The sequence below is a fragment of the Epargyreus clarus genome, unplaced genomic scaffold, assembly GCF_041222505.1.
Source record: "Epargyreus clarus isolate Ecla_fem2 unplaced genomic scaffold, WU_Ecla_fem_2.2 ptg000018l, whole genome shotgun sequence".
Classification (NCBI taxonomy): domain Eukaryota; kingdom Metazoa; phylum Arthropoda; class Insecta; order Lepidoptera; family Hesperiidae; genus Epargyreus; species Epargyreus clarus.
In genome coordinates, this window is record NW_027332226.1 from 3,946,117 (window position 1) to 3,970,487 (window position 24,371).

The following is a 24,371-nucleotide window of genomic DNA, read 5'->3' on the forward strand; positions in this document are numbered from 1 at the left end:
AGCTTCAAGTAAATTTACACCAAAATACATTTTGTATTTGAGCCAACGAATCCTACAGCGATTTAAAACAGTTCATTACGCCTAATTAACTCTGGTTTCTGTTACGGGAGGAATTAATATTCGGAATTCCTTAAGGAAGCTTAATACGTTTTTTGACCTTTGTTGTTCTTTGATTTTTTCTGTTACAACTATCTTGAGGCAAGGCTTTTCTTCCGTACAGAATCTATTTGAATAGTTTTTTTTTTATTTTTATTCTGATGACCTAAATGATGAAAGCAAAGCAAGCGAATATGAACTATTGTAACATAAAATAGAGATAAATCAAAATATAATCAAACAATACAATAGATTAAAGTAGCATAAAATGTAATGTAAGTCCTTAAATATAACTACGATTACGACAATAACCAGGAAAATCCCTTGAAAAAAAAAAGTGTGTGTGTGTCAGCTACGACGCACGATTGGAGTTTACTCCTTACGAATGATAATTATGATATATATCGAATAGAAAAAAGGGTAGGTAAATGAACGCATCTGCTAAAATGATAAGAGAAACAAACATATATCTGTAATTATTCGGATTATTTATATTACTTCAATAATGCGTATTACATAAAGTATGTTACAAAATAATATAAAATAGCGCCATCTAGTGGCAAGTTTTATAAATTGTAAGTTTGCAAGTTTATCAATCTATGTATTTTGGTTCCAAATATTATAATGGTAACTTAATATAATTGTTTATATTAAAGTAAATTTTAATATAATATAATTATTTATATTTAAAACAATGTTAAACGTTTTATAACTTAAAACTTAATAATTATAATTTCTTTGCCATCTATAAAATATCCTTGTTGCAATTTACGGATGAAATTTATATGAGACTCAATAAACATGTTATTATATGTAATTTGGATTGTTTCTGAATGTTTTATAATTCTAGAATTCATTTAAAACGTATTGCTAATTTTATATAACTTATTTTGAACATAATTCATTAGCAATAATTCTGTAATAAATATTAAATAATACTGTTTTGATTTTGCCCGTTTATCGTTGATAGATGGTGCTGATCAATAATGCATCCATTTTTATAAGTTAAATTAATATATCAGTAACTTACAAAAGCCTCTTTATGTTAAAAACTTATTCTGCTAATATTATATCTTATTCAATTGCTTACTGATTTTATATGTTACTCTTCTTTAAAAACGTTCATAAAAGATTGTTAATCATATTATGGCGCCAATGTTCATATTTTTCACAGTGTTTATAAATGATCAAACCTATAACTTAATTTATGCAAAAATGTAAACAAATTAGTTAATGACGTTTTAATGTTTTATATATTGCTAATTATTTTTATTGTAATAATTACTTTCATATGGGATTTGAACTTACTGTATTTTAAATTAATAAAAGCACTCTTGATTCATATTTTGGTTTCCGTTACGCCTCAACTTTTCGTGTTACACTTGATTTTACTCCTCATAAAATTTCCGTACCGGGCCTTATAACTCAAATCGTTTCTTAAGGAGTAAACTCCAAAAAAAGTAAATTACCTCAGGCATTAGGTTAGGACATGGATGCTGTAATAACAAGAAGAAAATGTTTTCTTTACCTGGCATATACAGGGTACGGTAAGCACTGGTCTCGTACGCCTGAGTAACAATTTAGTGGACTGTATTATGTAATATGTTAAAAATGTAAGGGATATAGATAATTCTGGTCTAAGCAACCTTGTCTTCTAACCGAGATCTGCTCAAATCTTGAAGAAGAGATCCGCACACTGCCACAGGGCTCAACGAATAACATTGTCATCGTGAGAAGCTAGTATACACTACACAAGGCACACGCGCTAGCTCGGTTAGTAATCACGGAAAAGAAGAATGAGAAGCCACATCGGAACTAAAACTCGCCGAGCGCAAGACTACAACAGAACAGCAAAATGCAAATTCGGTGGAATTTTTAAAACTACCCCCTGGTTCTTTTTACTTTCAAGGTGACAAGAAATGAGTATACAGAGTAAAAAGTTATACGGTTATATCACAGATTAATAAATAGTTACTACGTGTTATATATAGTTTATACGGCTTTCTGTGGAATGTAGAGCAATTGTTTATTTAATCTATTGGTGAAAACTAAACATTCGCACAAAATACATTATTGAAGGATATTCTAAATAAATTTTAGGTTAAGTATAATAATAGAATCACCTTTTCTTATTTCTTATAAAATATCAAAGTAACTTTGGTCCCGCCTAAACAATTCTGTTATTTTTGCATTAACCAAAGAGGATAGACAAGTGCGTCGGTCAACAGGCTTTTTGAATTCAAGAATGATAACACGATCCGAGCACCATTTTTTTCAAGCTCTCTGAAAACAATTCGCCCGAAAATTGAAATTTCTTTTTTATATAATCTTGTTAGAATTTTCTATTAAGCCAAAAGAAATATATTTATATAATTCTGTAACCTTAGACGTTAAGAAACACATCATGAAAGAAAACATCTGGAAATTATGTAAATTATACGAGTATTTAGCTTGAGGTGTTTATGGGTTACAGTTAGTTAAAATTATTTTTATCATTTTAGATTGCAGTAGCAAACGAGCATGCGGTACATAGGATGGTAAGTGGTCTCTATCACCTTCTGCAACAACTGAACCGACCACGAATGCAATGCCACTGATGAGGACTATATACTAACTGCATACATGTGCACGAATAAGTCACTCATGTTGTACACTATTCGCCACCACCAAATCTGCTTTCAGAGTATTATAAAATTCCTCTCTTAGGCAAAAAGTTATTTTGTTGTAGCTCTATTGTACGCTGATACAATAATACTATCAGCTTTATTTATTTAATTTTCCACCAACCCCTGACATTGTTAAATTTGAATTTCATAGCAATAAAGAAACCAATAGTTTTTTGTGTACGGGTGAAGGTTATTTCAGTCAACCGCATTTCGTTGGCAAACAGTGACAATGGATGACAATTACTCTCTTCTGATTTAAATAAGAGTCGATCCAATTTTACTTTTCACAACCAACTCCATTTCACAGACACACGTATTGAAAATGTTAGTGAAACTGAATTTTCTGAACAAGTTTCAAAATGTATTTTTTATCGGATAAAATAAACGACTTCTTAAAGGTTCGCATTAAGCTTTCTAACATCTTTAAATTTAATTTGGATCAAAGACGTGCTATCTTCGGGAATATTGTTAGGTATTCAATTGTCGACTACATTCAGCATTTAAGTAAATTTATTTCTTTAGACATTTCTAACTGAAACTTCACAATAATGTATTTCAATCCCAACACGTTAATCCACCAATGAAACAATGTAATCCGTTTTTAATTAACTCATCGAATAGATTAATTATGGAAATGTTAATGAAATGTCCTCTGCCTAGCCATATCTTTTAATCGGGTAATTAAAATTTGTATTTAAATGAGAAAGCTCATATCAGTTTTCATATAAGTTTATCATATTATTCAAATTGAACTAAAGGTTTTATTGACTCTAATGTACAAATTTTCTTCACAGATTAACTGGCAGAAAGGTGTTAAGTTCATCATTTGAATGTCTTAGAGTGGTTTCACTTGTTTAATAATGGCCAATCACCATTTTTTTCTAATTTTGTGATGAAAACCGCGCATCAGTCCAACAATCAGACCTAAGTCCGAATTTGTATTATTTCTACTTCTTGTACAGTATTTCCAATCAGATCAAACTAGGACGAAGCAAGATGAAATAAGCATCACGAATCCTTCAGTTGCCGCTTTTATTTTACTTTTGACACGTGAATTATTCATGTGGTAGCTACCATGACCAAATTCTTCGTGACGTCAATACACGATATTGCTATCTTCTTTTTTTTAATTGTTTAACCTAACGATAATAACGCTACCTGATGGAAAGTAGTCAACGCCGCCTATGGACATTTGCAACACCAGAGGAGTTTGCATGCATCCAGTGCATCGCCGGCTTTGGATGAGGGCTCTTTTAGCACCTTTTTTGAGGAGCCAAATGTCATGTCTTCCATTTTAATTTCGCAACTATCGAAAAAATCAACTTCATAGAAGCTTCACCAGCTTTACACAAGAGTGTAAACCAGTTTAAATGCTAACATTGTGAGGTTCGGTTTCCAACAGTCAAAATTGTGTAATGGACAAACATTTATACAAGCTACGGGTTCGTCCCCGTTTAAAGTGTTTGTTTGGAAAACCCATATCACTGGAATAGTTTGGGGAACATTAACAAATTTATTATTTATGAAATTACGAGTATATTTAATATAGTTGGGTGTTAAACAGGGTAATTGTGATTTTGTTTTTGTTATTGTTATTATCTCGTTAGCTATAATTTTAAAGTACGTTGATTCCCAAATGCAAAGCTTATGTTTTTTTACGAAAGCGTTTAAATTTAACTTTTAGTCCCCTAAGCATATAGAATATTTAAGAGCGCAGTAAGTAATGGATTAAGAATGTTTTAGTTTGAAATACATTGTTTAAATAAAATTTTACAACAAAAAATATTTTTGTCACTGATTATTAAGTACCTACTTACTACGCCAGAATGAACCTACCTGGTTCGACTTTAAGTAGAATGACAGTATAACAACATGACTTGGACTCATCAAGGACTGATGGATGAACAGATAAATGAATATTCATATTTGAAGATGGTAGAAACATTTGTGCTTCGACTCCAGTGGCACCATACCTATTTGTACGTAATGACAGCAGTGTTCAGCGATGCTGTGTCCCGGTTTGAAGGATGTGGTAAGGGAGATACTTATCCCAAGCGTTCCTAATTAAACCTTAAGCAGGATTTTGCATGCTCGTTCAAAGTAGCAATATTTATATAAAACAGAGCTTCTTGCGTAAGTTAGTTTGCGATTAATAGTAAGAAATATAACTTTACTTGAGCAGGGAGTTATCTAATAAATGTCAAAGTCAAGTCAGACCTCTAGTTCCTTTTTATTTACAGCAAAACCGTCAGTACGCCGTCAGATCTCGCATAACTTGATTAAACTGTCGATCAAGATTCTTATTATGGAAATACGAAAAATAAGATAAGAACGTACGTCAGTCAACGCTAGTTAGGTACTTCAGTGTACCTTATTATGTATGACATGTATATTGCTACTGGCATAACATATTATGAAGCGGAACTTATCTAATATATAAAATTCTCGTGTCACAGTTTTCGTTGCCATACTCCTCCGAAACGGCTTGCCCGATTTTGATGAAATTTTTTGTGCTTATCCGGTATCTATGAGAATCGGCCAACATCTATTTTACATCCCCCTAAATGTTAGGGGTAGTACAACCCTAAATTTTTTTTTATTTATATGGCAATACAACGTTTGCTGGGTCAGCTAGTATATTATGTATTCATCAATCATCAATCATCATCAACAACCCATTACTGTCCCACTGCTGGGCAAGGGTCTCCTCTCATAATGAGAAGGATTGGGCCATAGTCCTACGCGCTGGCCAAGTGCGTATTGGTAGACTTCACATACCTTTGAGATTTTTTTTTATAAATCTCTCAGGTATGCAGGTTTTCTCACGATATTTTCTTTCACCGTTTAGCAAGTGATAATTAATTTCTAATATGCACATAACTTTGAAAAATCAGAGGTGCGTGCCTGGGATTTGAACCTCGGACCCCTCGATCGAGAGGCCGAGTTTCTTGACCATTAGACTATCACTGCTTTGATTATGTGTTATTATTTCTTAATCTAAATATATATAACTCAAAGGTGACTGACTGACATAGTGATCTATCAACGCACAGTCCAAACCACTGGACGGATCGGGCTGAAATTTGGCATGCAGGTAGATGTTATGACGCATCCGCTAAGAAAAGATTTTGATCAATTCTACCCCCAAAGGGATAAAATAGGGGATGAAAATATTACTTCGTAACGCGAGCGAAGCCGCGGGCAAAAGCTCGTGATATGATATGTAAATAACACGAAATGATATTTTGTCTTATTATCCTGTCAACGTTATAATACTAAGTCGCAGACTTATGTCAACATTCGAAATTGGATGAAATGGCTGGCTTGCAAAATACATCCTTCGATTTTAACAAAATATACCAAAATCGTCAAATCCTGGACTGTTAAATAGAAAGGGGACTGTAAGCACATTAAATGTAATTAAGTTGTAGGCATCGGAATATTCAATTTATAATATGATGTAACTTACGAATCTAACTATCTCCAAATAGACCAGTTGCACCTTAAGTCGATTACAGGTGCATTGCCACTCCATTGTATCAGGACCAAAACGCATAATGGTTTAATTTTAGAAAAGGATCCGTAAGGTACAGGTACACCTTTTTTTTTGTTTACGAGGGGAAACCTTCAAAAGGTACCCTATGCCATGGGAGCGACACGGGGTTATGTGGGATTCTTACCGCACTAAAACCACCCCGTTGGATGTCCTCGGCGCTGCATAGAGGACTCCGGGATCTCCAAAGGAACGCAACCGGAGTCCTCTTAACGCGTTGCCCCGTCGGGCTCCGCCCAGGCGAGCGTGGTGCTCGCCACTCCGTCTGATGTGCACGACGGTATGCGACCACACATACCAGCGTCCTTTCCGGGGTCGCTGGCCGGGCGGTTCGAGCTCCCACTCTCGCCACCCGCAACCCCGGAAGCCCCTTGTAGTCGTCTCTTACGACAGGCAGGGGATACCGTAGCCCTATTCTGGTCCCGGAACTACAGGTACAGGTACCCAGTGGAACCATACTGATTGTAACCACTATTCAGACAACATATTAAACTTTAATCTCAAAAAATACAAAAAATCATCTTTATTTAAATATAAACAAACTTAATATCAAATTTTAAAGCGGACGGAGTATAATAATTATACTATTACGAAACAAAATGTTGTCACGTCACGAATTACGGTGTAAATGTTAGCGCGTTTAGCTAACAAAACCTAACACTATAATTTACGGTCACCTGTTGCAATTGTTGTTGTATACTATGAGACAACAGGTAATGCAATAGGAAGTAATTAGCTGTTATAACTACACTAAATAGTAAAGCTACTTTTAGTCGTATAAGAAAAGATCCTCTAAAGAAAAGAAGGTAGAATCCTCTATGATTCGACTCCGGCGGCACCACCGCGACGCCTATTTCTGCCTAATAACAGCAGTGTTAAGCGCTGCTGTGTTCTGGTTTGAAGAGTGTAGCAAGGGAAATATAGTTTTCCGAGGCATCTCTAGGTCCTCAGGGGTAGTTGGTAGGCGCATCTGTGGCGAACCTCAGGTAGGAATCTAATCTTATCTGGGGTACTATCTTTATATATTTCTTATATATCTGAACTCCTCCTAAACGACTGGACTGATTTTGATGAAATTTGTTGTGTGTGTTCAAGGGGACTTGAGAATTGTTTAGATTCACAATTTAGTCCGTGGGAAAAGGTTTTTTTAATTAATTTTTAATTCTTAAGTAGTGATCGAATCGGAATCTATGCGATATCTATGGATCAAGTGATGATCTTTAGCAAAGTTGTTGTCCAAGAGCCCACGAGGGCTTGGGAGTTGGTAAGACCAATTTTCGACAGATGGCACCACTGCCATTCCAATGCAGGTACAAATTTTTCGTTTTATGTATGTCATATTATTTCTTTAAAATGCGGGCGAAGCCGCGGGCACCACTAGTTGTATTATAAAAAAGTAGAGCATAAGAACCTATGTAGGTGTTATTAATGCCACCGGAGTCGACGGATCACAGCGGATTCTACCACCCATTGCGATCCATGGATATCGGAAAAGGATCGAACTGAAATCTGAGATTGATGCGTCTGCTCACAGATACAACTTACAATGCCGCCGATGCGTTTCGGAAGACTGAGTTGAAACACGTCGTGACGTTTTTAGAATCCAATTTAAATCCAACTTACTCTTGACACTCAACTAAATATAAGTAACGATAATGCGTTGTCATAAAAAATATTCCAAAGCAGTATCCGATCTAGGTAAAATATATTTAAAATAACAGTTTATAAGAAGAATTTAGTATTTGAATCAAAATTAAAACTTTGTAAAAATAATAAAATGAATCTTTTCTTCAACACTTTTACAAGATCTGCAAGTATACTTAGTTGAAACAAAGTTGCGCACTTGCAATTTTTTATGTAAGTTCCTCGCAGAATTATTTCTGAGAATACTTTATTCTTCATTTTTTATTTCCTTTGAATCATGGAACTTTTTAAATGGTTCTCTTTTTCATCCGTGATTTATTATAGTTTTTTATTTTTATTTATGGAATAAAATTTTGTTGAATTGATATTAATAGTTGATAGATAATACTAGCGCTTATACTGTGATACTAGTTTACGTCACCTCGAAATGAATATGACAACTATGTTTATAAGTTTCAGTTGATAGTGGAGTGCCTGGAGCATTCTAAACCGTAAAACCTCGGATTAGAGTTATAGTGAATGAATTAATATGATTGCATTACATTGCAATTTACAGTTTAAAAAACAATATCCCACATCGATCATATTAATTCATTCACTATAACTCTAATCCGAGGTGAAAAGCCCCAGGCGCTCCACTATGATAAGATTTCTAGTAGACAGAAATTGACAACATTTGATAGGAATAACTTTGGTGAAATTATCTATTACTAGCTGACCCGGCAAACGTTGTATTGCCTCATAAATAAAAAAAAATGTTGTGAACAAAGGATGCACAACCCTTATCACTAATAGGGGTATGAAAAATAGATAGTAGCCTAGCATATAAAATTTGGTGAAAAACGGTAAAGCCGTTTCGGAGGAGTACGGTAACTAACATTGTGACACGAGAATTTTTAATATAATAATAATAAAGGTTTAACTACACCAGCACGTGCATGTCTATGTCTTTAGCGAATTCTCCTTTATAACAGTTGTGAAAGCCATATTTTTTTGCTTTCAAAGTTAGTAACGCTTGTGCTTAAAAGGAAAAATTTTAACAGATAGTTACAGTTGTATTATAAATTCCAACTTAACGCAAATTAGTCTTAATACACAATAAGTCACTACACAATATGTATTATAACCCTTTACACCCGAAGATTTTTTTTCGCAATTTCCGATTCAAAACTTTTATTACGGCTTTTTATATAGCTTAAGGGATCCACAAAAAATAGGAAAAAAAATCCAGAGTTTATACTTAATCCAGAAATCGACCCGCACGATCGTGAGTCTCCGGTGGGAACTGTCACACTCACGATCGTGAAAATTGCAAAAAAAAATAGTTTTTTATCAAAAAATATTACAAAATTAAAACAATTTGGCGATATTTAACATCATTGTCTTTATTTTCATTAGTCTTTATAAAAAATCTGTCTTGGCAATGAAACCGAAACTACGTAATTCTATGAAAATCAACATTTTTCTTTCTTCCGTTATTGCCTCCGTCTTCAATCCAGGTCTCCAAGGCGTAGGTATTCTTGGCTAGGGAATACATCCAATGATAATGCAGATAGAGAAAACTTTAGCTATATCTATTGCAATTAAATTAAGTTTTCGACCGGTTCTTCTTAGATAATATAAATTTGTGCATCTGGTTACATATCAAGAGCCTCACAATTAAAATATTAATAAAAATATTTCTTTGTAAACTTTACTGGAAATGTTGGTAGGGATGTATAGACCTTTTCAAGTCAGAAAACGTATTCTTTTCCAAGCTATTTTTCGATGAGTTGGACGTGAAGATGCTCGGCGGCGAGAAATTTCTAGGGATGATTTTGAAGTAGATGGTTGAGGTTTAGGCTCATGTTCCAGATCCAATTCTAGGTTAGTTTCTATTTGAGGGTCTGCATGTGCTTCTGGATCTGTTTCAGGGCACAATTCTTCAAATTGAAACTCTTCTAATCTATTTGGTTGAAGCTCTTCACTTTCATGAAGATCTTCAATGTCCGATATATTTCTCCTCACCCCGCACTGGAAAAATCTGATCGTCATTTAAATGTACCCCTAAAATTGAAACAAACAAAATTGTTACTGACGAAACTTACACATAACTGGTAATAGCAATAAAAGCATTTTCATCAAACGTTATTCTGCACCAACACCCGTAGGCACACGATCGTAACAGTTGAGATTTGCAACCTAATTGTATCTAAATTGCAAGTTAATCGAATAAACTACTAAAGTCCACGTATTTAGTGTTCTTTTAGCTTTTAAATTAGCAATAATTAATAATAGATACTTAACATTTAATACCAAAAATAATTATATACCTGTGTTAGTGCGCGGGTCGAAAAAATCTGCCATCTTTGGACGAGTCCCTAGCACAACTGAGCGCCTGCACCCCGCTCACTTAGCCGGTATCACGTGCGATACTCTCCTCACGATCGATCGGCATCGGTTGCGTTTCGAAAAATAAGAAGCTATCACGTGGGAATTTTTTTAAAGTGAAACTCACGCTCATATCATCTCGGGTGTAAAGGGATTATAATATGCGCTCTGTCACAAATAACCAAATTCGAGCCACTACCTCTACTACCTACGTACTACCTATAATAGGGCAGAAATATATTTTTTAGAGAAATAATTCTATGCGATATTTAGTATGAAAAACACGTTCTTTCTCAGAATGCTTTTGAATCTTTCCACTTTAAGGCCAGAAGTGGTTCCGCCTTTTCACTTTGCGGGTAAAAAATGATGACATCAATTCGAATCCACCAGAAGTGCAACCGACCGTTCCAACTTATTTCCTACTTTATTGTGCTAGATATTTCAAGGAAAGTAATCGGAAATGTTGGTGTAGATTTCTGTTATATTAGGAAAGTTATTAAAATATTTTAATATTTAAGACCTAGAAACGTCTAAAGGTCTGGAGTACTTTAAGACCTGAAGATACGTTATCAAGATTAGTTCCCATGTGTCGCCAGCCGATGACACAGAAAGGTTGTTTGGTCATGTAGTTCTTTTCATTTATTTTTAAAGTGATTGAGCATGTGACACACTTAGGGTATTTAGTACCAGTGATTTCCATCACCTTCAAAACAAATAAGATAGCTTAAAAAAATTAGAAGTCCGTGCCTGGGATGGAAGTATAGATACAACGTTATAGTTTCAATCGAGCTTGATAGCACCTAATTTAATAATGTTTAAATACATTTTATTTAATTACCTACGTTAGTTAACAGAATATTATTAATTATTACTGTTCTGTTACGAGAGAGTAAATATTGGAAATGATCCTCTAATTTGTATGAATCACATTATATTGTTAATTAATACAAAATCAGTAATTTTATTGCAGTGCTTCTGAATTACTTATGTTATCGTATTTTATTTGTTTGAATTTCAAATTGAATATTATATTCAAAATCGAATTTAATGAAACATTTAATTTAATAAGGTACTTCAGGAGACTAATTACAATATTTTAACTTTTTTCGGCTGTTATAGTCATTTATTTTGTTAAAGACATGTTTTCTGTAATATCTACGATCCCTTTCTAGAATCCCACAGAAGATATTTGGGATATATTTAGACAAATATTTATGTACATTGAAAGTTCAGAAAACATTCTTGTTAATTTACTTTACTTACCTTCCTCAATAAGCATATTGTATATACTTGTCATAATTGCGGTCTATATTACTTTATTGTCTGACTTTATACCTATCAGTCAGTACAGTCTTCAAGTGGAATACTCTCAGTAAATGGCTGAAATGTTTACAATCACTACTCCCGGAATATTATGTAGAATACTATGAATATTATCGAGATGTGGTCAAACTTATGTTCTCACAACTCGAATTGGTCAGTGCAATGGCTCGTACTGGAAAGTTTGCACTCGGCGAAAAGTTCCCGAACGTTTGTGGTACTAACGTTCTGTCTTCAGTGACTTGAAGTAAAGTACTTTTTATCTGTTTCCTTAGTCTGTTATATGTATAATTCTAAAGTATATTTAGGGTACTCTGTATCATGTAACTTTAACATCTACAAAAGCGTAACCAACCGTCAAATCCTTTATTAAAAATACATTAGTTGCATCATTTTACTTGACGTTGAAATTACGCTAACACTTAAAATTAACCGCTAGATTTTGATCAGTTAAAGTGACAGTTTTTGTCATCTGTAAACGTCGACTAAAAATTGTGATGATAGTGACACAAATGACGTTAATGACTGTTAATGAAAAAACTGAAACTACTGAAAAATACTGTTATCTTAAACTTTAACCGGGCTTTCGATGCAACCCGTCAATAAAAATGCAATAAATGGCTGAAATGTTTACTCGTACTATGAAAACTCCCGGAATTTCCTATGAATATTATCGAGATGTGGTCAAACTTATGTTCTCACAACTCGAATCGGTCAGTGCAATGGCTCGTACTGGAAAGTTTGCTCTCGGCGGAAAGTTCCCGAACGTTTGTGGTAAGTTAACGTTTTGTCTTTAATGACTCCAAGTAAAGTTACTAACTTTTTATCGTTTCCTTTGGTCTTTATGGGTCTCCCATAAACTAATATTAATATGAAGTCAACAGAGCTAAGCTTTATTTATTTATAAGACGACGGGGCTACCTGATGCTATTGTTCAATGGCCTATGGATATTTGCAGCATCAGAATTGTCGCCATGTCACCACCGCCTTTATAAGAGAGCTTTTTTTCTTGACCATTTATGTACATATTCTAAGTAGATCTGTTTATTTTGACGCAGCTCGCCTTTAATTGATAATAATTAATTCTATGAATCACGGACTATCTGAATCTATCTGTAACCGAATCCAATTAGAGCAAAGGTTCCTCCTAATGGCATTCAACCTGTGAGAACTGATATTAGCTATAACCTTACCATACCAATAAACCAAGTCAAATAGATTTGAACGATAGTGCGACAGATCTTTCCGTGAAATATGGAATAGTGAAGTTTCGCAAACTTATGTTCTTGCGGTCAGCACAATCGGTGGTACGGACAAAGTTTTTTGCGAGTTCGAAGTTTGCGTAGTTCGGGAAATTTAAGTTCGTGGTTACCGATTCTACGATCTATTTATACGACAAATTTGATTTGTTCAACTTCTCAATTGTTTCTGAGTAGCTTTTGTTCGTCGTTTTTTATTTTTATCGCAAATTAATAAATTATTATATTTTTGATGCAACATGTCATGAAAATGATTGACGCTTTAGCAATAAGGAAGTATAGTTCAATTATTGGTATAGAAATAATAATACACGGCAGCGGAGGCATAAAGGAAATAGAATTTAGCAAAGCCTTATTAATGCAAATGCGTCAATTTCAGGGCAGGAGTTTAGTCAAGTGGCAAATGCTTTCAAGCGTAAAATGCTAACGCTAATGTTTGTCAGAAATGTCGATTGGTCACATTTATGACGAATCTCGTAGAGCGTACATTTTGATTGGATGAATAGAGAGTTATGAACATTAGCCACTATAATGGGACGAAAAGAGCTTTCCTCCAAAACTGACGATGCATTGGTGACTTTTTGTTATTGCAAATGTCCATAGTGACTACTTTCTATAAAGTAGCTCGTCTGCCTTATCGTAAGGTTTAACTATAAAAAACAATATTTATTTATTAATTAATTTATGTTAATATAAAACGGCCATTATATTATGTGCTATAACAAAGTATTTCGAAAAAATATGAATTGTAGCTTTAAAGTCTTTGGGTTGAAAACTGCTATGAGAGCGAATCAGCTCGAAGCGCTGAATAAAACAACTTAGAAAGAAGTGAATTAAAGAAACTCGGGGTACTTTTATACCTACGTCAATGTTGTCAGCTTCAGAACTTTCATCAGTTTTGGAGAGGGTTAAAGTTCTTCTCAGGCCACTTTAAATAAATGCTTACTAATCTCGTTATACAAATAATTGGCCAAGTGCGAATCGAATTCGCACACAGAGGGTTCCGTACTAACAAATTTTCATTTTTTTTTAGTATTTGTTATCTTAGCATAAACTTAAATTTAAATCTTCTACTTACTACTGTTTTATAGATAAATAATCCTGTATGGCGATAACTATTAATTTTTAAAGATTTTTTATTGTTTCAAGTGTGTATCTACGGTTCAAGAAATAGAGCCCTGTGACAGATGGACAGACAAGCGAAGGCTTAGTAATAGGACTTAGAACCCTATTATGTTTTATACTTTGGATACGGAACCCTAAAAAATATTATACGTAAATAGCAAAGCACATTTGAATAACTTTGAATCGAGCTATGCAGTTGCTATATTAGATGCGGATATTTACCGCATTTGTATGCTAATCCATATGCGCGGTTTTATGTAAATAGATTCAAAATGATAGTGGGTTTGCTAAATGAACGTACGTATTCCAGAATTAAAATATGTGTATTTTTAATTTTTTCTTTTTAACTTCTAGGTAAGTAACCTGATTAGAAATCCCACATAACTTAGCGTCGCTCCCACGATGTCGGGTACCTTTTGGTTTCCCCTCGTGAACAAGCAAAAAAGCTAAGTAACTGATACCTAAGTATCGATTGGTATCCCCGTTGGAGTCAACAATGGTAGTCAATTGATCGATCGCACTTACTTGCATATTTCAAAATTACGTTTGCATTACGAATTGATCATTATTTACCTGTTATCTAGAAGGCTCTAATTAACCTTTTGGCAGATTTGTGTGCCCACTAACATAAATAATAACTATCCAACGATAATAGCAGTTTTAATATAAATGATTTGTATTTTAAAAGTCGGCAGCATAGTTCACCGAGTTATAAACTGGATTAATAAAATACTAACTGTATTAATTTTCTAACCGTATGCTGTTGAAATAGTTTAACATTTTTCGCTTTTTATATAACAGAAACAAGTAACATCCGCGTTAGCGTTGTTGTGATGCCAAGTGATGAATATAAATAAAATAACTAATCTATAGGTTTAAGAATCAACCATAAATTAACCGCCGCAGTACTACCGGCCTAATTATTTCTGCCTTATTTATTACATGCATTCATGACCCATGCATCGTAATTACTATACCGGTCCGACACGCAGTGGGTTCTGAGTTCTATCTCGACCTGACACATATCTAATGTAGAATTTATATTCCTGTTTTGAAATTAGGTAGGCTCTTTAAGTGTGTCTGTGGCACCTACGACACAGGAATCCTAGTTATGTCTAAACATAAAAAGCGTAAAATATGTATGCAAAATGCGTAACTAAGTACTGAGATTAGTATCTGGATCTCGTAAAGGCCGACCAAAATCCATACCACTAAGCTATCGCCGCTATCTGGATATAGCAAAACCCAATTAGGGTAATTGTCCCTCGCGTCGTTTGTATCTTTGAGCTAATCGGGTTTTGGCACGTGTTCAGGTTTTTTACATTGGAATTGTTCGTTTAGTCGGAATTATGTTAAATATTATATCTGTGATACAAAAAATCTTTGCACGTTAACACATATTAATTCTCAGAGACATTTTTGAAAACCGCCTTCAAATTCGTTTCTAATTTCTTGATTTATATTAGTGGTAATTATATATAAGAACTATCATTTCTGTAGCACCTGTTAACAAATTAAAGATTCGAATGACAATATTAATGATACTGGAATATGGAAGTATATGAAGTAAGTACTGCAGTCTCACTTCATGTTTCGACAAAAAAATCCAAATAATTATTGCTGTACCGACAAGATCTCAAATTATGTCACATTTCAATTTGTTTTGTTTCATTTCTTTTTATTTTATTTCGTTCCATTACGTCTCGTTTCGTTCCATTCCATTTCATTTCATTCTGTCAGCTCTAATCCTATCGCCATTAAGCTTACGTTAATGAGTACGTAGGAAACACACTATAACTGAAGGTACTTGAAAGATTTTTGAAAGTGGGTAAATTTTCCCGTTCATTTTTAACCTAATCGCATTTTTGGCACACGCTTAAGTTTTTTATTCCGAATGTTCAGTGACCTGGTAGCACTCTGAAATACTTATGAAGTTATGCTTAGATTTGGCAAGCCTGAAAGGGAATGTTTGTAATGCGAACTTTGTGTATCTCATGAACCATCGTGGTTTCCGTCTCATTTTTGGCATGAATGTATGATATATTTTAAGTGATTAAATATTAATACATAAAAATTTCAAAATATGTGAGTTATAACGTTATATGTTGTTGTATATCGATGGGATTTTTAAAACAGCTCGTAGCACTCTTCATGATTAGGCCGCGGAGATACTAGGTTATATAATATCGTTAAGCGTGATTTGGTAAGCAGTGTCTTAGTTATAAGAGTATCCTAAAGTGTATTTCTTAGAGTTTTGGTTTATATTATTACCATACATAACGAATTCTATTGATGTCAGCATACCACTGTGTCCACTCCATGACTTCAGGTAGTCACCGTTTTTGATGCCATAATAATATAAAGTCATTAAGTAAGTATTTTCATATATATATCTCAACTTATTTCATAAGGCCTCGAATATTTCGTACTTCATACGTACTTTCTAAATATATAAAATTTCCAAAATGAAATTCCTGATGTAATGTTATGTAAGAAGTTCTAGGAACGTACGAGCAGTTAAGTGAGGTTGAATTTAAGACCGTCTGATAACAAAATTTTGTATGACATGACGTCACAAACCTCATAGCATAAATTAATTGTTCTCATATGTTCCTATCTGGAATCTAGACAATTGGTTTTCCTCATCTTTATGTGTTACGCTATGTTTATGTAATGTCATAAAGACTTTATTTCGCGAGTAACTACTCGAATCTTTATAAGATCTCATACATATGTCTCTTCAAGGAGAAATCTAAGGGCTCTAATATATGAGCGACAGCCTGCGTCGATGAGGGCATTTATCAGTAAGATTGGCTACTCACACACCTACCGCAGAGGCAATCAGGGTGCATGGCGGTCGTGGTGATATCGGGAGTATCTCTACACACTTGCCTGCTGTGCAATGTCGCAGAAGATGTTGACCTGTTATGACGGCAGAGGCAATCTAGGGTATCCCTGTAGTTCCGGGACCAGAATAGAGCTACGGTATCCCCTGCCTGTCGTAAGAGGCGACTAAAAGGGGGCTTTCGGGGTTGCGGACGGCAAGAGTGGGAGCTCGAACCACCCGGCCAGCAACCCCGGGATGGACGGCGGTATGTGTGGTCGCATATCGTCGTGAACACCAAATGGTGTGGTGAGTTTCAAGCTCACCTGGGCGGTGCTCGACGGGGCAACGCGCCAACTGGACTCCGGTTGCGTTCCGTTGGAGATCCCGGAGTCCGCTACGCAGCGCCGAGGACGGCCACCGGGGGGGTTTTAGTAGGTTTTAGTACCCCGTGCCGCTCCCACGGCATAGGGTACCTTTTGAAGGTTTCCTCTCGTCAACAAAAAAAATCTAGGGACCAAGGGTGGTCTCGGGTTCCTGCCACCCTACCGCACTTATGCAACTATAGAATATAGATCCCAGAGGTATCAATACATCAAATATGTCAAGAGACTCAAGGGCCGATCTCAAATAGCATTTTGCCACTCTGGGGTTGATGAAAATATTTAATTCCTTGACGGAAGTTCCTACCTCTACTTGAGTTACCACATCTTTGTATTACTGTCAACTTATGTTTTATAAAACTAAAATAAAAATATATTCCAGACCGGTGATACACATCAAAGCTCAGCCCTACAAAGAAAGTACTTATCATATTGGTTACAGTTTACATACCCTACCATTATTGAAAATCTATTAAGCCTATTCATAATATATGTATACCATAAGATGTTTGTATGCCTCAATCTACCAGTTGTCAATCACAAACCCTTTAGGCCGATGTAATCCGCTCTGGGAAGGACCTCGACCCCTACGGATAGGGATAATACATGATCAAACTTGTCAAAGAGGAAGTTGTTTAAGACTTTCTTCGATCTTCTTTATTATGTACTAGTTGGGCTTGCGATTTAGGTCACATATGTTGCGATCGTTGGGGTCTTAATGATGTGACCTTTACTATATTTTTTGCGGGGTTTTAGCGGGGGGGGTTTTAGTGCGGTAAGAATCCCACATAACCCCGTGTCGCTCCTACGACACTGGGTACCTTTTGAAAGTTTCCCCCTCGTAAACAAAAAAAAAAAAGGTATCAAAGACCATACCCTGTAGTCCGATGACAACAATAGGAAGTAAAGGCGACTAAAAGTGGCCTCCCGGGGTTGCGAGTGGCAAGAGAGGGAGCTAGAAACGTCCAGCAGGCGAACCCGGAAAGGACGGCGGTATGTGTGGTCGCGTACCGTCGTAAACACCAGGTAATATGGGAAGAGCGTAAATTGCTATATTACCGAAAATCGATATAAGTATGTCGAATCTGATTCTATTGTCAAACTTAGGCAGGACTTAAATCCATGGGCGACACGACCCATTTATCGAATAAATTCAATACTCAATCGCTCATTTGCATTGTTCAAACGTATAAAAGTCTATTTACAAAGACCAAGTGGATGAAATTAACATAACAGAACATACCAAGTTAGCTTTCTAATGGGTCGACGAGTTGAGCTGTTCGAACGATCGAATGTTGGAGTACGTCGAAGTGTCCAGGAGTACTATTCTATAAGGGCACTTTCAAATCATCTAATAGCAAACTCGTATTCCTTGAAAGTCGAAAGTCCTGATGATGAGAAACTTTCGCGAGTGGAGATGATAGGAACACATGCGTGTAATTTCAACAAGGTTGTCAGAGACATCCTGTAAAACACTTAACGTCTTGAAGTTATATTTTTGTTTTTGAAATACAAGTTCACTATAATGCTTTCATTTAAGTTGTTTCACAGAAATCAATGAGGATGTTTCGAGTTTCGTGTGAGAATGTAACAGAATAGGCCACCAGGATTTAACGTGTCGTGTTCACTGGGGACGTTAGTGTGATTTGCACATTTGTAAATTGGTGTGATATAAACCAATACGGTTTGGATTGCGAAGTTCTAATGTAATAGAAGTACATTTTAGTCGACAACAGTAGTCTGACGCGCAGAAGGTTTCAGGTTCGATTCCCAACCAGCTAAAAGGAAGTCACTCAGTGATTAATTTAAAGAAACATGTATACATATACAGAAAGATCTTCGATGCATCAGATACTTTTTGACTTATTCTAACTCTTTATCCGTATCTTGATAAATAAAACTCTTAAAATAAGAAGTCGACTTACCCCTTTTTGCGTCCTTAATATAGAATTCCCGAGCTTATAAGTTTTCTTACAGTATTGTTCATGTTATTAATAGAAGAACTACGATAAATAAGAGGTAAAAATAAGTTTCGAACCTACACTTTATCGTGGGCGGCTAAACTTATTTCAAGGGCTATTATAACTGCCCGCCTTCTTTATAATAATAAGATATCAAAATATAGTTAAACTAAAATAGCATCACGCTGAAAAGGTGGAAACCTAAAAAGTAAATGGTAAATATACTTATGCGGGATTCTTTCTGAAAATATTCTGTGTGAAATATTTAATTTGATATTTTAAAAAAATGTTTTTAGTAAGGTTTTGTCCCTGATTAGATTCAGTATGACATTTAGTATCTATTTTAAGTTAGCCATATTTAAATTCAGATTTACTTTAGGCCTTAGAGGTTACGTTAGGTCTTAGTGCATATATTGTAAAGAGGCAGCAACTCATATACCTCTAATAAGGTTTAATTTAGGGTGTTCTGTAGGACTACCATGAGTTTACAAAAGTATTACTCGCTAGCGACTGCGTAAAATAAATGTATGAAAAATTGTACAGCGCCTCTGGTGGTTACTCGTAGAACTAAAATCCGTAGTGACGTAACTCGATACGTAAAAAACCTATCGAAATCAAATCGCTAGCGAATGTCATTATGATCTATTGCCATACAAATTCGGTCCCATGAGTCATTAATTTGACAGACGTTGTCAAGAAATACCGTAACGATAGTAGTTATGTTATTCACTAGCAAAATGACAATAGTTTTCTATTTACCATTTCTATAGTGGCGTTTCTATGCCAACTCATGGTAATGCTACTGATCTCTCGCGTTAACAGTGACACAAATACCGTCGTAAGTACGGGAGGAAATTAAATTCTCGCCTAGATAGAGTTCAGAGAGCCTCTGAGCTAAGAGGTTACAGATAGTTTAGGAAGACATACTATTCCGATTAGAGGTTAGGAAAGACATACTATTCCGAGCCGTCCGAAATTAGTCTACAGGGGTATCGGCACATCTGTGACCGACCTCATGTAGAAATACTTAATCGTATCTGGGGTTGGTTACAGATGTCCAAGGTGGACTGCAAGCTCATCTGCTCTCAAAGAGAGGTCTCCGATACATTCCGTTGGACTTCCTTGAGTATCTATATAGCGGCCAGCGAGAAGATTTTATAACAGTAAGTATTTAACAAAATCCGGTGTTTCTCCTACTTAGGAAAGACATCGGATACCTATACCTCCTAAGCAAAAAAGGGTTCACGATTTGTTAAATAATGAATAAAAAAGAAAGATACCAAAAAAATTGATGTTAAAGTCAAATCAAAAATATTTTATTCAAAGTAGATTATTTACAGAACTCTTTGGACGTCAATATGCCAACTGCCACTTCAGAAGGCATTCCACAATGTGTAGTAGTGTAGAATATATATTGTAATTTCATTTACATAATAGCCCGTAACTGAAAACTGACACTTGCCCATAACCTTCTTATTGTGAAGGCACAACAAGAACAGGCACTAAAACAACAGGCACGCTCAATTCAATTACACGAAGACGTAACAAATGTACCATCTGACTCTAAACTAATTAGACCCAGTTAATTGGGTGGTGATTACAATAGATCAGGAGCACAATTATACTCGACTATCGCGCCATCAAACCCATTCAATAATAGTAATAGGCGAACCATTCAGCATTATTGCCAGGAACTTCTGAAAGTACCGAAACTATTAGCAATTATAGCGCTTAAGACAAAGACCCTAGAGACGAATACTTCGAGCACAGCCATAATGATAGTGGTCAATAGTTTTTGGCGAGGGCGGTCAATAAATTTTAAATAATGCGAGGGTAGTTCGCGTTCGGAGCCGTTGAGGATTATTTGATCCTGCAACTTTATTTTCATGGCTGGCTTTATTTAAAGGTAATCGTTGGTTTGATTTCAATTGATTGTTAGTGATTGAGCTGATTTCTTTTCGGTTTTTTGTATGAAAATAATGCAACGAGTATGCTGTTCATCTGGTGGTATTTATCACAGCTACCAATGTAACATATACAGGGTGAATTTTCCAAATAGGCCTTCAGGGCCAAATCCGAAACTATGAGGATCAGCGAAAAATGCTGAAAGGAGTTACGAGGCCGATTTTGATAAAAACTGAAACTGCATTATTCGTTTTTTTTTAATGATTTTTTTACCGTAGCCAGGAATCGAACAAGTTCATTTTTAAAAAGATACATCGTCTATTTTATTCTTCATTCTTCATTATAGTGTCGGATTTGGCCATGAAGGCCATTTTTTGAAAAATTCATCCTGTATAAATCAAATCGTCCTTCCTAAGGTCGAATGTAAACGCAATGTTACCCTTTTGGACTAAACTCGCAATAAGCAAGTGATGCTTACCATATCCTTATCAGAACGTACTAAATTACTATGTTTAAAGCTAAGTTTAAAATTGACATTACAATACAAGAATAGGTGTGGCAGTACATTTGCAGTGTAGTTATCGCGACATCAAGTTTAAACAGCAAGTGTTTTTAAGTTCCAGTTCCCGAAAATATTTTTTAAAGTTACCTCCCCAGAAAAGTTAAAGAGGGTAGCGAACATACTTTTTTAAAGTTTTGAAGCGAATATTTCACTAACTTCTGACCTATATAAAGCTATTGTGCAAAACATTTTAAAGACCTTAAATATTCCTCGCGGTTATGTGCAATGGAATTTTTGACATAATTGCGTTAAATTCGTGGATTACCACACACCATTCTATAATCTATGGTTTGTAAATATATCTTCTCTTTATCAAGAGGTCGGAGGTTCGAATTCACACACGCACATGAAAGATCTTAAAAAACAAGTTCTAATATGTATGTACATTGTAAAGTCTACGGATTAATCATTCTCAATTTGTAAGAAGACCCGTGCCCAGCAGTGGGCATACGGATAGACAAACATATCTAACTTATTAGTTCTGTTCTGTTCGGATATTTTTGCGCTAAAATAACGCTAAAATGGAGTGCATGGATACGTTATTACCTAAGTAATTTACATCAAAGATTCAGATCAGTAAAATATGACTTCACAAGTACAATTTAACAAAGAATCAATTTATAGCAGAGTAAATACGCTATGTAGCCTTCTGCAAGAGAAATCATTTACCGGCTGTCCTTTTGCTGTTCTTGGTCGAACAAATCGGTAACGACTTGTTATGAAACTTGTTTCAGTTTATTGTTATCAGAAGAGGATTTCATTTTGCCATTGCGGAGACGATACTAATACTTTGCTTTTTTATTGACTGAGATTTATTTTTCATCAGAATCTAATTGGAATGGTTTCAGTCAGAGCGATCGATTGGGTCTGTGGACCAGGTTTATTCACAGTCTGAGAAACCCCGGTCCTACAAAACATTTTCCTTGGACTATTACTGTGTCACTGCTGGGCACGGGTTCTCCTCAAAGTTTAAGCGAAGTTAGGCCATAGTTCACCGCGCTGGTCAAATGCAAACTGGTATACTTCACACAACTTTGAGAACTCTTTTTGAAGGACTCTCACGCGTGTGGGTATTCTCGTTACGTCATTGATGTTAAAGGCTGTGATAATTAAATGTTTATACGTATCTTCAACATGTCATCATCCTATACTTTGGGAAATCAGAGCCTGGTAGGGGTTTGAATCTCGCAATCCCAGATTAAGACATCGAATTTTAAGTAACTACGCATCTGCATTATTATTGCAAATTTATAAGCTCAAAGCAAAGTTGAATCAAAGGTGCGTATAACACAAGTTGTCACCGCTAAGTTTAATTAATACATTATATTAATAAACAGATACTTGTTTATATCCGTTTTGTTACTGGTTATATTAACGACAGAAATATAATCAGACTTGAAGCTTGCGAAATAAACAGCTGATACGACGATGAAAACCGCAACGAAATTGGATAAGCCAGATTAAATTTATATGAGAATTGGATTCTGTTCACTGTTATAGTGATATGTATTCTCTAGATTTTATTTGTAATAAAAGAAGCTTTTATAGGCACGTAGTCTGTCATATTAAATTGTCTTATTATAAGCAGACAGTTATAGTAATAGTTACTTTATGAAGTAACAAATTTTGAAGGTGGTAGAACAACAACCTATCAAACTGGTACACCTGACTTTAGAGACCTAACCTAAAAAATTGTAGCGCTACGCCAATTATTAATAACAATAAACTGTGATCATAGTCACATATACGGTACAGAGTAACGATATTACAATTACACGTAAGTAAGTATACACTAGTGATTAGAGGTATTATAACTATATATCCGTTATTAAACTGTTCTTGCTGAAGTCTCCGACCAGAATGCCGCTCTCTGTTAACTCGAGCGCCGCCATGATATCATCTCCACTTGACATCCCGACTGCATCTATGTTTGAACTGTAGTAATCAAATGAGTGACTTATTATTTTAAAATACTATTATAAAAATGCGATATCGTTAATATTCAAGCTTCGTATTAACGACGATAACAAAACCTTTTATATAATTCTACTGTGCAAGATCTAGATCACTCCACTACACTGCTACAGTACGGTTTCGGGGGGACACTATTTCTTTTAATAGCATAGAATTAGACAACGATCATGCAGTTCATCTGATATCGAGTAGCTACTGACACCCGTAGACATGTGCAAACGCCAAATAGGACTGTAGTTCAACCTAAGATCGTTGGAATACCCAAGTCTCTTTCTTAACACGTCCTAGCACTAAAACACAATAGCGCTTGAAATTTCTATAATTAGGCAGAAATAGGTGTAACGGAGGTAACCCCAGAGTACACCACGAAGGTTTCTATCATCATCAAAAAAGAGATAAAAATATTACTTACCCAAACTCCAAATACAATCCACTTTTTACCGTAAGTAGCAAATCCATGATAACCGTGATAGACGTTCAATAATACCTGTAACAGAAGGAAGTCAATGTTCGAATCAAAGGCGGACATGATTGAATCGTTTGAACACGGAATATCGGAACGATCAAAGATATTTGTGTGGAATCTCTGAAATCGTATTCCATTGTTAAAGACGATTAATAGATATAGGTACGTTTCAATCTTAAGCTTAGCGCCAAAGTACTATATATTACTGTTATCGTCGTTAATACGAAGCTTGGATATTAACGATATCGCATGTTTATAATAGC

At 35.3% G+C, this 24,371-nt stretch overlaps 1 protein-coding gene across 1 annotated transcript in view; it reads right to left on the bottom strand.

Moving 5' to 3' along the window:
* LOC140749555 (zwei Ig domain protein zig-8) overlaps positions 1–24,084 on the bottom strand; it is a 286,333-nt gene extending 262,249 nt beyond the window's left edge. Inside the window, exon 1 of the mRNA XM_073082645.1 lies at positions 24,055–24,084. The gene's annotated coding sequence lies outside the window, so the exon portion shown is untranslated. The remainder of the gene's footprint in view (positions 1–24,054) is intronic.
* Between the last annotated feature and the right edge of the window lie 287 nt (positions 24,085–24,371).